This window comes from Myodes glareolus, chromosome 11 (assembly GCF_982192425.1).
Source record: "Myodes glareolus chromosome 11, mMyoGla1.1, whole genome shotgun sequence".
Taxonomy (NCBI): Eukaryota; Metazoa; Chordata; class Mammalia; order Rodentia; family Cricetidae; genus Myodes; species Myodes glareolus.
Genome location: NC_142036.1, coordinates 13,319,456 through 13,336,382, shown reverse-complemented (window position 1 = coordinate 13,336,382; position 16,927 = coordinate 13,319,456). Strand labels below are relative to the sequence as shown.

At 37.9% G+C, this 16,927-nt stretch overlaps 1 pseudogene across 1 annotated transcript in view; it reads right to left on the bottom strand.

Annotated features, from left to right (window-relative positions):
• The window catches only part of LOC148120425 (immunoglobulin heavy variable 3-23 pseudogene), a 445,932-nt pseudogene that overhangs the window by 141,424 nt on the left and 287,581 nt on the right, over window positions 1-16,927 (bottom strand). The gene's annotated exons all lie outside the window — the stretch shown is intronic.

The window sequence follows — 16,927 nt, the reverse complement described above, 5'->3', positions numbered from 1 at the left end:
GTTTCCACACTGTCATTTCTCTTTAGCATCAATGTGAAATTAAAAAGCTTCACACACAGCTGTGTTTCTAGATATTATCTCTATCTGTCCCTCTGTCCCTGCTGGACATAGCTTCTTCATTAGGTGGACCTTGGCTAGGATCAGACTTGCCTCTGAGCAGAACTCCTTCCCTATGACAGGAACACTTGAGACATTTCTGAATTTTACTCACTTCTGAGAGATGCTATTCTATGGCCCCAGAAAGTTTGCAAATGACGTGTTTCTTGTTATCTATCTTCCCCTCAGTGATTGCTATGGAGTCATAATTATATTGGCAGCACTCTATTGTTTGCATTCTGAAGTTCTCCCTATGATCACTTTTTACTCTCCACGCTGCCTTTCCCTTTCCCACCTCAATACCAGGGAACACATGGTTGTCTTCATGCTGTCTTAGGTCAGTTTTTATTTCTGCGTATTTATATATTCACAATAATGTGGACATTGAATAAATTATTATACCAAAGCACTAAATTTTGACATCGCTTTTGTATTTTCAGAAGACTTTGTTTTTATTTTTCCTAATTTTCATGATTTCTACCCACTCAGCTTCTTTCTGTCAATACACCCAACTTTTCCTTTCAAAACCCATGTGCTACTCTGTGCTTTTTCCCTCTTCTCCTTCACTTAAGTTGTATTTTCTATCTTGACTTCCATTCTAGCTCCAAGCCTACAAAACAGAAGCCAAAAGATCACATACACAGAATCTCAAACACAGAAGACTGCATTCTCTATAAGGCAGAAACTGTCCTTCCCATTCTTCAGTATGCTCTGTGATATAAGATTTCTAGTACCCTAGTATAGATACTGAGAGAAACAATACCTAAATGGGACCCCCTGAAACTGAGAAGCTTCTGTAAAGCAAAGGACACAGTCAATAAGACAGAAAGGCAGCCTACTGAATGAGAAAAGATCTTCATCAACCTCACATCAGACTAAAGATTGGTCTACAAACTATAGAAAGGACCTCAAAAATTAGACATGAAAAAATTTTAAATAACCCAATTAAAAATGGTGTACTGAACTCAACAGAGAATGCTCTACAGAAAAATTGCAAATGACTGAAAGATACTTAAGGGAATATTCAACACCATTAGCAATCAGAGAAATGCTAATCAAAACAATTCTAATATACCATCTTACACCTGTCAAAATGGCTCAGACAAAAGCACTAATGAAGGCATGTACTGGGGAGGATGTGGAGTAAGGGGAACACTCATCCATTGTTGGTAGGAATGCAAACTTGTGCAACCACTTTTGAAATCAGTTTGGTGGTTTCTCAGTAAATTGGTAATCAACCTACCTCAGGATCTAGCAATACCAGTCTTGATCATATACCCAAAAGATGCTTAATCATACTACAAAAGCATTTGTTCAACTATGTTCACAACAACATTATTTTAATAGTCAGAACCTGGAAAAAAACTAGTTGCTCCTCAGCCAAATAATGGATAAAGAAAATGTGAAACATTTACACATTAGAATACTACTCAGTGAAAAACAATCACATCTTGAAATGTGCAACTGGACTGAGCTCCCAATGTTAAGTTGAAGATTGGAAGGAATGAGAATATGATGAATGAGGTCAAGCCCATGATGGGTTCACCCTTGATACAGTTTACCTGAGCTAATAGGAACTCACCAAATCCAGCCAGACTGGGAAGGAACAAGCATAGGACCATACCAGTCCCTATGAATGTTGTTGTCATTGGCATGGCTTGGGCAGAGTCTTGGACCATGGCAGTGGCACCAAGATTTACTCCTACTGAATGTACTGGATTTTTGAGATTCTATTCTCTTTGGTTGTATACCTTTCTCAGCCTAGATACAGTAGGGATGACTTTGGACATTCCACAGGGAAATGTGACTTACTCTCTCTGGAGATTAGATGTTGGTGGGTCTGGAGCATGTGTGGAGGGAAAGGTAGGAGAGGAGGGAGTGGGAACTTGGATTGGTATTTTTAAAAAATATCTGATAAATTAAAAAAATGATTTCCAATATTATTCAAATTCTTCCAAGGCTCAGAGAATACTGATGTAGAGGAAGTGGGAAGAATGTAAGGAGTGGAGCACAGGGAGGATGGATGGAAAATATCATACATAGAGATCCTAAAGAATAAAGAAAATTAGTAAAATCTTTATAGCTGAGATTTAAAGCAATAATTCAGAGGGAAAATGATAAAGGAACACTGGTAAATATCTAATAACTTGGTAGACAATTATATCTGGGATCATCTTCCCATCCAACTAAAAACTGGTGGGGTCCTTCACTTAGTTCTAAAAAAATCTATTTGTAAATGATCATATACATGATTTGTAAAATGTCTTTTCATATGTGTTTAGTTGTAACTTTACTCTAAGATGACATTATCCCATTATCAAACAAATTAAGGGAAACATATCATTCTTGCCCTATCCTTTCAGGGCTCATGCTGAAATAAGAGTTATTCTGGTGTTAATTATGTATAGGTATCATCTAGGCATCTCTTTTTCTTTAAAATTATCTAGAACAGATCAGAGGACATACTGAAGAGAAGAGAACTTCAAGGGCATCTGTATAAACAATTGTTACATCTCTTCTACTTCAAAGGGAAAACTTTGTGCCTATATGTTCAATAATTTATTTACCTTAATGTGAACATGTGAAGTCTTTTAATTCATATTGGTAGACTCCCCATAAAAAGTTCTGGATATTCTCCATCAAAGGTAAAATACTTGAGATTAGAATAGAGGTGTGGGCTCTGATGTATTTTAGGCACAACAAACTCTGTTGTCTTTGGCCCATTAGCCCAGGATTCTTATTAACTCTCATAACTTATATGAGGTCATTTATTCTTGTCTATGTTAGCCATGTGGTTTGGTACCTTTCATAGCAAGGCAGTCACATTTGCTTGTTCTATGGCTGGATAAGGACTGCAGACTCTGTCCTCTTCCCAGAAGTCTCCTGTTCTCATTGACCTGCCTCTATTTCCTCTCAGGTTGTCCTGTCTATACTTCCCCCCTGGCTACTGGCCAATCACCATTTATTTAAAATGTAATTGATAGAATACAGATTATTGTCTTACAGCACTTTCCCCCTTTTTTAAGAGGAAGAACTCTGAATCTAATATCCTTTGTTTAGCTTTTCTCCTGACCATTAGCCACAACAACTTGCAACCAACATTCTAAAAAAAAATGAAAATATCCGTTGTCCATTTAGGGGGAATGTGTGCACAATTCTCCAGGCTACTTCCTGCTGGTTGGGGGCACTGATAATTTTATGGGGACCTAAAGAAAATTTAGAGTTATGATTAAGTCCTGATTGGAGTATCCTGTGAGTTTTGATCATCTCAGGCAGCAGTCTTGAATCTGTTCTGGATGTAGAACTCAGACATCTGGGCCATCTGTTCTTACTGGAGATTTTTCAGGTGGTCTTCCTTGGTCAAACTGGATTTTTTTTTAATATCAGAATGAATCCACAGCCTCTCATTTCCTGTAGAAACAAAAGCAAATCCTATAATTTTGAAGTCAAGGTATTTTCAAAATACTTATCTTGGATTAATTCAGCAGCATTTATAAGCAAATATCCTTTAACAGCTATTGCTCCTTCCTCAGTATTCTAACAATTCAAAGAGAGCATAATAGCATACAGTATCAAGATTTTTTGTGCAATTTTATCTTTATGTGGTTTTACTTTAACCTGTATTTCTTTTACTTTTACTTTTAACTTATGGCTTTTTGAGACAGGTTCTCTGTATATCCTTGTCCAAGAACTCCCTCTGAAGACAGGCTATCCTTGAACTCACAGAGACCCATCTGTCTCTGCCTCCCCAGTGCTGGGATTAAAGTTATCTGCCACCACACCTTGAATTTTCAGAGATCTGTCTGCCTCTGCCTCCCAGGCATTGGGATTTAAGGCATGTGCTACCACACCTTGAAGTTACAGAGGTCAATCTACCTCTGCCTCCCAAATATTGGGATTAAAGATGTGTACCATTATACCCAAACCCCATGTTGGGTGCCAATTTGTAACATAAAGGCTGGCTTGTTGGGGTTTCTGTCCCGCCTGGTACCCCACAGACGGCAAGGTCCCAAAGAAAATCACATAGAGATCTCCATAAGCTATAAAACTGATTGGCCCTTTATCTCAGGCTACTTTAGCTCTTGTAGCTTATATTAACCCATTATTCTTATCTATATTAGCCACATGGCTCAGTACCTTTCACAGTGGGTCAGGTCACATGTTGCTTCTATGGTAGTCTGGGCTGGACTGGCAAAGGAGCTTTCTTCTTCCCAGAATACTCCTGTTCTCATCATCCCACCTCTACTTCCTGTCTGGTTGACCAACCTGTACTTCCTGCCTGGTCAATCAATGTTTATTTAAAACATGATTAACAGAATACAGACAATTCTCCCACACCACAAGGAAAGGGAGTTCAAGGAAGAAAGTTGAATGAAGACATGGTCAAGATACATTGCAGATGTGTATGAGTTCTCAAACATATGAAAAAATGCTTTCAAAATAGAATAGTGTATTTAAAGTCAGTCACTGTATAACATTGAAGGACTCCTTCACCAATGTTCTGATGAGCACCTGGTTCACCAGCAATGTCTTTCTATCCTCACAAATTGAAGTCCTTTAAATCTGTACTGTCTCCATGAACACTGGAGACATCCCTATCTCATTGCTATTTCTTCAATAGATAGTGACAGTATACCTGCTTTTGTTGAAAACATCTCTCACTTCTCATGGAATAAGCATTCTTATGAAGCACCTGGAAGGTCCAGTTATGGGGAAAGGATCCCCAATGGCTCCTGTGCCTTGAGGACAATTCCTTTAATCATTTCCTAGAAATCTGGGATATGCACAGACTCTAAGGAGTGTTCCTCTCACTTTTCTTTCTTTTGCTCCAGGCTGTCCATCTTTCTTTGGATACTCATAGCATCTTAAAATTCTTCCTCTCTTTTCTGTGATGAAATGAAGGGAACAAGGCTTCTCTCTCTCTCTCTCTCTCTCTCTCTCTCTCTCTCTCTCTCTCTTTATTCATACCATCCTTCCTTTTTAATTTTTTTGTTTCCAAGGGACACACACACACACACACACACACACACACACATATATACTGTATATGATTTGCTTTTGAGAAGACCGATACTCTTCAGCAAAGACATAAATAATGTATATCATATTTTTTAAAAAATTTGATATTAATGATCAGATTAAGGACTTGAGCCTATAATTCCTATATAGAGACTACACAGCCCATCCTCATGGGAACAGATATGAAGTGAGGATGTGTACAAGAGAATACCTAAGGGAAAGAATGAATGTATGTTAAACGGAAAATTCTTTAGTGCCTGTGAATTCAAGGGTCTGCCTTTGGTTGAAAGTGTCACCTCAGGTTCCTTGCTTGTTAAGGTCCAAAGAGTCTGGAATGTCTGGATCCAGACAACAGTCCAACACTCTGGCACCCCTATTTTCAAGGAGTTTGGGATTTTTGGTTAGAGGCTTTACCTCAACCCCTTGCATCCATTCTAAAATGTTTGGGTGGAACTATCCTCTCTAATTCCCCTCCCCTGGGAGTTGACACAGACCAGACTCCACAACTGAGAAACCTGCCAAATGGTGACCCCTCTCCATAGAGGGGCAAGACCACTCCCACAGGCTATTTAAACTGTCCACAGTGAACAAGCACATGATCTTTCCGATTCTCCTTTTTCCTCTCCATGGTCTTCTGGTCATCCTTCCCTGGGGACCTGGAAGGCTCCTGGGATCTCTGGCATCCATTAAATCTGGGCTGTTTCTAATTTGGTTTTATTTGGTCTGATTTGGATTATTGGGTCAGCAGAGAGGCTTATTGGACCATAAAAACTTTACAGTTTGTATTGAAAAAGCTTTTTAATAAACATATAAAAGTAAAGATGAAAAAAGAAATTATCCCCCCAACACAAGCTCCTAGCATCACAGAACATCCTGCAAACTCCAACCATCCAACTCCATACTGCAAACTCCAAACTCCCATCAGCTGTCTTAGAATGGGAGGTGAGGCAAAAAGATGAATAGCCTGGTGTGTATGACAAATACCTGAGGCTCAACTGCTGTCACCAGCTGCATTATTCTCTTAGTCTCTATACAGAAGTCTTCTCAGGATCAGTGACTTTCTAAACATCTTATGACAAGCAAGACAACTTGTTCAGTGTTTGTTCTGATGTACACACATTGTGTGAGGATTATGCTGAGTATATAGCTTTCCTGGATTTATGGATCACTCATCATGCCTAGCCTTTCTATTTAATTTGAATTCTATACTGTTTCAACGATGAAACTCAGCTTATACTCTGTCCTGAGTCTAGGGAAGCCAACTTGTTAGATTCCTAAATTATTTCATATCTGATCCTGGTTCCCACAGAAGTCAGTTCTTCCCTGTGTGATGGTCTCCAATTTGTTTGAGTCAAATATAGGTTTTGAGTACACCTATATTAAAATATATAAATCACAGTTGAAAACACTGTTTTAAATTTGAACAATTCAAATATGTCTACAAACCACACTTGTATAGAGATTTTCTGAGTAATTTACAGGAGCAGCTCAATCATATGGATTCTAGCCCTTCATGTCCCTCTACTCTTGTTCAGGGAGACTTTGACATACTTGCTTTCCTACTGTTTCCTTCTGTTTATAAATATTCCCTTCAGGGAGGCTTCTGTCCACGTTTATACTTATTCTCTTCTATGTGCATTTTGGCACAGCAATACTTGGTCGTATCATAGACTTTCAGGCTATCTATTATGAGGTATAGAATATTCTTGTAGTTATCTCCAGATAACTATTGGTTTTTGACAGAATTTGTATATTTTATTGAGTCACCAATATTATATGTATGAGATCCACTCTGGTCCCTTCCCTGGAGCATGGAAGAACCAGTGCACATAGTAATCACTAAAGGTGAATCCAGAGGCACTAGGGGAGTTACAAGGTTGCTCCAGGATGTAATAATTCTCCTCCAGGCTCCACTATCTGCACTTCTCACAGGGCACCTGCAAACACCAAGGTTCTGTTCAGTAACCTATTACACATGTCTTGCATTCGTCTCACTCACATCCACTTACAAACTCGGCATTTCCTCTTTGTCCTAAATTCCTTTTTGGAAGGACAACAAGAGAAACACAGTTCATACTCTATTCCATGTTGAATGGACTGTGTTCATTGTTTATCATTGAATGGACAGACCTAGAAATCCTAGACTGGATCCTCTTCCAGAGGTGCAGTGTCAAGACCGAGCTGGTTTTCCTGAGCAGAATGAGGTACTGTTTGCTTTTTCCTGATATATATATATATATTCTTGACCTAAACTCAAAAGGGAGGCTTCACATAGCAAAGACAGTTGTCCTTGTAGTGATGACAGAATTCAAGAAAACCTACCCTGTATCCACTTATGAGTGAGTACATACCATGTTTATCTTTCACCAGCTGGATAACCTCACTCAGGATGGTTTTTTCCTTGTTCCATCCATTTGTATGCAAACTTCTATATGTGATTGTTTGTTTGTTTTTAACCCCTGAGTAGTACTCCATAGTGTAAAATTTTCTGTATCCACTCTTGGGTTGAGGGGCATCTAGGTTGTTTCCAGTTTATGGTTCTTAAAAATAATGCTGCTAGAAACATAATTGAACAAATATTCCTATATTATAAATAAGGATCTTTGAGGTATATGCCAATGAATGGTACTGCTGTCTCCTGAGTTAAGTTGAAGTGGATACTAGCTATAAAGCAAAGGAAAATGAGAGTACAGTTCATGATCCTAGAGAAATTAATAACAAGTTGAACTCTAAGAAAGACATACATATATCTACCAGCAAAGGGTAAATAGACAAGATCACCTGACAAAATTGGGAACATGGGCGTGGAACAGAGAAGAGAGGGTTGAAGGATAAAAGGAGTGGAAAGGGGAGGAAGGAGGAGACCTTGAAGGAAAGGGATAGCCAATATGGAGGAAGGACAGAGATGAGATCAAGGAAAGAGATATTTTGATTGAGGGAGCCATTACAGGACTAGCTAGAAACCTAGAACTTGAGAAACTCTCAGAAATTCATAAGGATGACCCCAGTTAAGACACTAAGCAAGAGAATAGAAAGTGCCCAAAAGGGCTTTGTCCTGTAGTCAGATTGATGAGTATCTTAAATGTCAACCTAGAACCTTCATGCAACAACTGATGAAAACAGGCAGAAACCTACAGTGGACCTCTAGGCTGAGCACCCAATGTCCAGTTGAAAAGTGGTAAAAGTGAGAATATGAACAAAGAGGTCAAAACCATGATGGGGACACCCACTGAAACAGTTTACCTGAGCTAAGGGAGGTCACTAACTCCAGCTGGACAGGGAAGGAAATAACATAGACCCAAACTAGACCCTCTGAATGTGGGTGACAGTTGTATGGCTAGAACAGAGTGCAGGACTACTGACAGTGTCACCAGGATTTATTCCTATGGCTTGGCTTTTTGGGAACCCATTCTCTTTGAATGGATACAATGCCTAGACATGGTAGGGAGGGACTTGGGCCTTCCCCAAAGCAATGTACCCTACCTTTTCTGAGGAGTGGGTTGGGGTGGCTTGCAGGGGTAAGTGGTGGTAATGGGATGATGGGAGAGAGTGGGAACTGCGTTAGTATGTAAAATGAAAAAGATAGTTTGTTTAATTTCTGAAAATATAAAATAAATTAAAAAATGAAAACCTACACTTAATGTACTTGTGTCCTATAAATATTCAGTACTCAAACATCTCAAGGCTCATTTATACCATTATGGCTCCTAGATAACACAGTTACATTTTTCCAGTTCTGCAAGGAAGCCTGGTTCTCAGACAATCACGCTGACAATTATTGAAAGCACCATAATATCGTGTTTCATTAGAAGATAATCTGAGGCATGGGAACATCAATTTTTCTAACTCTTTTCTAGAAGCTGAGGGAGGTCACAGGCTTTCCTGTGTTCCTTTCCACAGTTTCAACATTTCAACTTGCTCCCTTGAGAAATATCAGGGTAATATTGTCCCATGTCATGCCTTAAATTAAGTATATCCTCACAAAGTTGGCTAATACTGTATTTTCAGACAATGTAAAATCCTATGGTCTACCTTGGGGAGGACATGACCTCAGAGTGTGGCTACACCAGGAGTCTCCTTCTTCATCACACAAATGCATTTATCCTCAGATGTACAACTTTAGGTGTATTGAAAACACCAAAGAGGAAGGAAAACTTCACAATATAGTTAATCACTTGCAGATCTGTAGACATGCCACATAAACTCATTGACTCTTCATTTAGGTGAATATATATTTTATAACATTTTTTACATGAAGCTCTGCTGATGATTACACTATCTACTCTATAAATAGGACAGGGTAAGAAGCTGGTGGACTGATCCCAAAATTGTAAACGGGTCTCCACATTTGGGTGTCAGATGATAATGGAAATCACAAAATAATCCCACACCAGTTCAGAATTATGTTTTATAAAGTGTTAATTATTTAGGGGTGAGTCACAGATAACATCCTAGTTCACAGTCCTCCGCATGAATGAGGAACAGAGTCTAGCAGGCGGAAGTGAGAGCTGGAAGCAAGTCAGCAGGTGTACGCTTTAAGCTATATTTATAGTATAAAAGATATTTCCCAAGTGGGCTAGTATCTTAAAGGCTTTTGACCAAAGGAACTCCCACAGCAAAAGTCCTTCCAGCCTGACTATAATCTGCCCTGCCATAAGCCACAGCAATTTATTTTTTAACTAATAAATGCAACACATAGACAGATAGACATCCCATATCATCCACCCTTACTGTTTAGCTATAAAGAAAGATTTTAACTTCAGGATATTAATATTTACAACAAAACAGTTACCAAACAAGTATTATACTTATAATATTTAGTCTCTTTACATTTAGCAAATTAAGGAAAATCTTTATTCTCTATCCTATTCTTGCGAATCTAAAGTTTTGTATCTTATTTATCTTTTGTAATTACAACTATCTATCTTCAAGTCCATCAGAGACTCCAGAAAAATATAGTATTATATAATATTAGCTAAATAAGCAAGATGTTTATTGTAGCAACTTCCAACATTCTAGAACTAACAGAAATATTGCACTGGCTGGACAGTCACCCAGAGTTCCTCTCCAACTGGGGCATCTATCTTCAGCCTTCAAGCCTAGAGTATCTGGTAGGCAGGAACTTTGAAGATCTGTTCTGCCTTGTATTGGCAAAGTTAATTAGTTTCTTTCTTCTGTGTCTTGCAGAATGCCTGGCAGTTTCTTCTGTGAAGCAGAAACCCTGAAGGACCATCCCATTTTTATAAAGTTCAGCTTTCTGTGGGTCCTGAATACACAGTTCATACAGCATATGATAAGCCTAAGTTCTTAAAAACTTTTAAATTCCATATTCTTTATGTCTATGAAGTGATGAAGATTGTTTATCTAATGGAAATGTATCTCTATATATCTTTAAAACCAAACTAACAATGTAAACTATGCTTATTACAGATGACTATCTATTAATCTGCATTTCTTAACTATACATTACAGTTTTAAATGAACACAACACAATACCTTAAAAAAGAAAGTAAATATATATAAACAGTGTAATAAAATTGGCTTTAAATTTGTATTAATAGACCAAGATCCATGCAAATGCAACATATTCATATTGATATCATATTCTCATAATTTTAGAAATTGACTGTGACCATTAGTCAGTTATAATCAACAACTTTGAAAGAAAACAAACATTTATAAACAATTACTTTGGGAATTTGGGCATTTTTTCTCTAAACTGCTTTCTGCTGTAGGCTGGCTGATCTGTGACTGTCTGTACTCTTATAAATTACTTTTACTGTCTCTTTGAACACTTTGTTTTATTTTTCTAGACTCTTTCTCTTCTCTCTCCCAAGCTTATGTATATTTTTAAAGCACACTGTGTCTCATTTAGAGGTTTATTTCTTTCTAAATATGCCTTTATTGTGTATCTGTAATCCTTTTCTGACAAGAAGCACTGCAAAATGGTAAGCAATGTGTTTGTGGCAGCCCTGGATGCTGGCTCTACCTCTCTTGGCCTTATAATATGGCAGGCAGAAGAACATTTAGCACCTGCTCTGGGACTGCTGGTTGGGGGCTGTGCTCACCACCTCAAACCTGGCAAGCACTGTGCAGCACACAATCCATTTTTGTCTGAGTAAAAACCAAATTTGCCATGTTGCAAGCTGCATGACCTGAACATGTTTCTGTTTATGGCAGCAGGAATCTGCCATGTTTTCCTGCCTGTGTATACCTATCAGACCCAATACAGCTACTTTACCAGGCGGGGTGCTGAATGGCAGGCATGCTCTCAGCTACTTTCCTCCTAACACCAAGCAGGCATACAAGCACCCTTACCTAAAGTTGGTGTCTACTCATGCCCCAAATGTATTGGTCACATTTGTAAACAGAGTCTGTTAAGTCATTTCCCAGATGTCTAGACTGAAATAATCTCACAGAAACTGTATTAATTATAACAATGTTGGGCCAATGGCAGAGGTATATTTCTAGCTAGTGCTTCCATTTTTAATTAACTCATTTCTATTATTTTATATTTTACAAGAGGCTCATGTTGTGTTACCTCTTACTTCTTGGGCAGTTTCATGACATCTGACTCCTTAAGTAGCCACATAGCAACTCACTGACTCCACCTACTCTATCTGTATATGTCCCTTCCAGCCCAGCAATATTCTGCTCTGCCATAAGCTGAAGCAGCTTTATTCATTAACCAATAAAAGCAACACATATACAGAAGGACATCCCATATCAAAAATGTGTTCCAAGTAGTGAAGCCATTACCATAGATGATTATAACCCTATTCTGTTGTTCTGATGAGGAAATGTTTCAGCAGTAATGGCCTTTATCCTTTGTTATTAGAAGTCTTTTATAGTTTGGCCTGTATTCCATGAACAATGGAGTCATCTCATATTTTTGCTTTTTCTTCAAGAGTCACTGTCTCCTAAATCTGTGTAATTACTTTTACTAAACACATGCGAGGCTCCTCTTAGAGTTTGAGTTCCTCAGAGGCCCTGGACAGATCCAAATCAAAATCCCTGTGCTTTGAGGACAACTTACTTAATCACCCCCTAGAACTCCCCGAGAAACATAAACTCTTAGGGTCATTTCTCTCAGTATTCCTATTCTATTGCAGTCAGTCAATCCTTCTTCAGACATTCATAGTTTCTCCAATACCTTTCTCTTCTCAATATTTGTTTTTTAATAAAGCAGTTTCCTTAGGAAGTAATACAAATCAAACATAATTTTTATAAGTTCCTTCCCTTAGCAAATATATTGTAATGTAGATCATATTTTAAATGACAATATTATCAAGATAATCAAGAACCTGAGCCTGTAATTTGAGCATAGAGATGATACCACATTCCCAGGCAATTGATGGAATGTGAAGGTGTGTGTAGAAGAATTCCCAAAGGAAAGAATGAATGTGTGTGTCAAACAGAATATCTTGCAGTGCCAATGTATTCATTGGAGGATATTCACAAAAATACAACAATATGTAAAAATTGATATGAAAAGAGAAATGATTCTAACACCTGGCAGCCCCTAGCATCCCAGGAGAATCTGTGAACCTCAACCAAAAGTGTGATCCACCAACTTTCATGAGGCACAAAGACACATTATAAGGTGAATAGGCTGGGAGCCTCATACATCTGGGGTTGAGCTCCAGTCACTAGCTATATTGTTCTTCTAGTCTCCATGACTTGGCCTACCACAACTACGATCTACTAGAACATGTGAAAGATCCTGACCCAAAGACACAAAGACACTGGATCTCCAAAACAGAGGGCAGCAACAGGATGCCCAGGGAGAGTATTAGTGAGGATGCAGAACTGATAGAGTAGTAGAAACCAGAGGCCTCAGACAAGATCAATGACTCTTTGTAGTGAATACTTACAAGTAAAGATGGACAAATGACTTTACAGTATGTATCAATGTGTCACACTGCAACTTCCATGATGAGATTTAACTTTTTTCTTTTCTTTTTTCTCTTATTTATTTTATGTGAAGGATGTGCAGAGACAGCGGTAGATGTGAAAGAAAGGTGAAATGAATAGGATCAAGATATTGATGCAAAAATCATAAGAAATAAATCTTGAAAAAAAAACCCCAACAACAAAATAACCCTCTACAGGGTTACTAGAAAGACAGTCTATAACCTCCAGTGGATATCCTTTATTGTTTGAAAGATAATACTCTTTCTGTTGCCAAAAAACATTTTGCCCTAATAAATATATAACCTGCCACAAAAGGATCCACTGGAATTAGGCTTGGAACAGGGTTTTGCTTTTGTCTTTCTGGGGGGAAAATGCATCCAATAAAGAATTTGGAGATCATGCAACAAGTGAGACATCTGAAGTAGACAGATGGCTCATCAAGAGAAAATGTCAATCCTGGATCAGGACGAAAAGACAGAGCAACCTCCATGAGCAGGCAGGATGGCTGAGAGACCTCCAGGAACAGGCAGGAACCCCAAGCAACTTTTTGGATCGGCAGGAATGCCTGAGAAACTTCTGGAGGCAATGAGTGACCTCTGGGAGTACCAAGTGACCAGAACTGTTGCCACAATTGCACCGAGAGGTGTGACCATCTGAGCCTTGGACATATTGGCACCTGGAGGGGTGATGACCAGAGATACATCTATAACTACTACACAAACTGAAAGAAAATATGGGTAAACAACAAGGTAGAATACAATAAACAACATAAAAAGAGCATGGCACCACCAAAAACTTGTGGTTCTACAACAACAAGACTTGATCACCCCAATACAGATGAAGCAGAAGGAAATGATCTTAAAAGTAACTTTAGGAAAATGATTGAGGCCCTTAAAGAGAAAGTGAAAAATTTTCTCAAAGAAGTAAAGGGAAAGACAAACGAAAAATTTGAAGTAATCAACAAATCCATTTGAATTGGTGAAAGAAATGTTTTAATACTTGAAAACCAAAATAGAGACAGGAAAGAAAACACAAACTAAGGGAATTCTGGAAGCAGAAAGTATGGGTAAATGATCAGGAAATACAAATGCAAGCATAAACAGCAGAATATAAGAGATGGAAGAGAGAATCTGAGGCATTGAGGATATATGAGAGAAAATAGATTCTTTGGTCTAAAAGAGTGTTAAATCTAAAATAGCATAACACAAAATATCCAAGATATGGGACACCATGAAAAGACGAAACCCAAGTATAGTAGGAATAGAAGGAGAAGTTCAAATCAAAGGCACAGAAAATATATTCAGCAATATCATAGAAGAACACTTTTCCAACCTAAAGGAGGACATTCCAATGAAAATACAGGAAGCTTATAGAACACTAATAGAGTGGACCAAAAAAATTTCTGCATGCCTCATAATAATCAAACACTAAACATACATTATAAAAATGAATATTAACAGCTGTGAAGAAAAAATGGCCAAGTAACACATAAATATAGATCTATTAGAATTACACCTGAATTCTCAATGGAAACAATGAAAGCTGAAGATACTGGGCAAGTGCTATGTAGACATTAAGAGGCTGATGGGCATGGTCGACCGGCAGTTAGAATTAACCAGATCAGCTCAAAAACAAGTAATATAATTTAATAATTGGAAAATAGAGAAAGCCCACATGATCGGGATCCAGCGAGTACACGGGCAGCCGGGAGAGAGAGAGAGACAAGGGGTGGGCACCTGAATTCCCAGGTCCTTGTTACTTCGCCCTTGTTACTACACCCTTGCCAAATGTGATTGGCTGAGCTTCGCCATCATCTCTCCCTTTTGTCTAAACAAGATTGAACCAAACTCAATACAACTACATACAATAGGAACAGATGCTAAATATAAAATTACAAGTAACAAACAATATTAAACAAGAAACAAATAACAAAAGTTTTACTAAGCATTCTATTTCAAGGAGTCTAAATGATGTATTGAAATTAAGTTTAGCTAGATTATAAGGAGGGTAAGTACATTATCTAATCTTCACCTCTGTCAAAAATCTAAGAAGGGAAGTAATATTACTTGAGCAACCAGGAAGTACCAACGAGAAACTTCCAAAATGTGCAACAAATGATAGAGACAACTGACTACCTGGGCAATCACCCAAAGTCTCTTTTGCAATGTTGAGTCAACCAACTTTGGCTAAGGCCTAAGGTAACTGACATACCATTGTCAAAGGCAAGAAATTTTTTAGAATGATCTTACCCTGTCTTGGCAGGATAAGACAATCCTGTTTTTATCCATTTATGGATACTCTGTATTTCTGTCAGTGGTCAAGGTATGGGCATTTCTTTTCCCAAAGGCCGGTTCTGCCAAGAAGAAGACAAGCACCAAATGGAGCGTCTTTATTGCTCAACATTCTCTCAGGAGTAGAGCGGTGTTGCCAGGAGTGATTGTGTCTCACTACGACAGAACTGTAGGTTAGATTAAAGGCCATTTTCTGTAGCTCTTTGAAGAGGTTGAAGATTATACTATCTATACTAAATACAATCTCTATGTATCTAAAGAAACTAATTAGCCTAAATATAAATATGGCAAACATATATGACTATTGATTTATAATTCTCGATACCTATCTAACTTGAAGATTAAGAAAATAAACAACTGTGCAATAAATGAGGACAATGACCTCCAAATGTAAACAATGTATATCATTACATAAACAATATATAAGTATCTTAATCAGAGGTAGAAATGTACATTACAGTTTGGTAAATATATATACCATTACAATATATATATATATCAATACATTAAAAATGTTTTAAACAGAGGTAGAAGCATACTCACATACAATATTCAATATAATTTAACTTTGTATCAATATACAAGAATCGATACTAATATAAAATATCTCCCCCATCCCTCAACCCTATACCACATATAACCAACCCCTAAATGATGTCCCTAAACCTGAGGGCAAACTCTGCTGGGAGAGGGGATGTCGTCCTCTAAAATTGCTTCCAGCTGTCATGGGGGCAATTTTCTTCTTAGGGGTCTTGTGGAAGTAAATTATGGTAAAATTCCAAGATCAATATTTGGTCTGGGAAAATTGCAAATAGTCTCTGAGTGTTCTGAGGAGGTCCGACCAGGGTGTTGTCAAAGATGTGCACCATTTGGAACTGTCTTGTGCATCTGGTATCAAAAAACAGGTCTAATAGCACTATCAACATCACGATGTCATAGTAACCAGGTGGATTCGATGTTGTGAGGCCCCATATTCATCCTGGAAACTTCAAAGATTACTGCAGGAAAATTTAATGTTTCTTATGGGAAACTGAAGCATTATCTATAGCCATGTACAGACATATATATATATTATATATATATATATAATATATATATATATATTTAAAGAAAGGTACAATAAAGACAGAAACAGACAGGAGAAAAGGCAAAGAAAGTTTATAAGTTATTATTATTATTATTATTATCATCTTACTAGACCTATTGAGTGTTATTGCTGATCCATATTGAGTTGTAAATAGCTTCCATCTGTCAGAATTCAAACATCCAGGGTCCCTTGAATTCTTTGAAGATGAGTGTTTATCTGCAGACATAAGAAGAGGACCCTGCCCCCATCCTATATGTTTTTCTTACCATCAGTATAATTGTCCTCATTGTGGATGAATTGATTTATCCTTTCCAAGAGGTTCCTCCTCTTCAAACCGAACCTTTATGATTTTTGATGGTATCCACAATTTTTCTTCTCCTATGGAAACAAGAGCAAAACCCCTTCCCCAAAGCAACACATTTCTTGGCTTCCACTGTGAGGTCAGCACATCCTTGAAATAAACTGGTTGATTTAATTCAGCAGACTTTTCCATTATCCAAAGTCTTTCTGTGGCCACTGT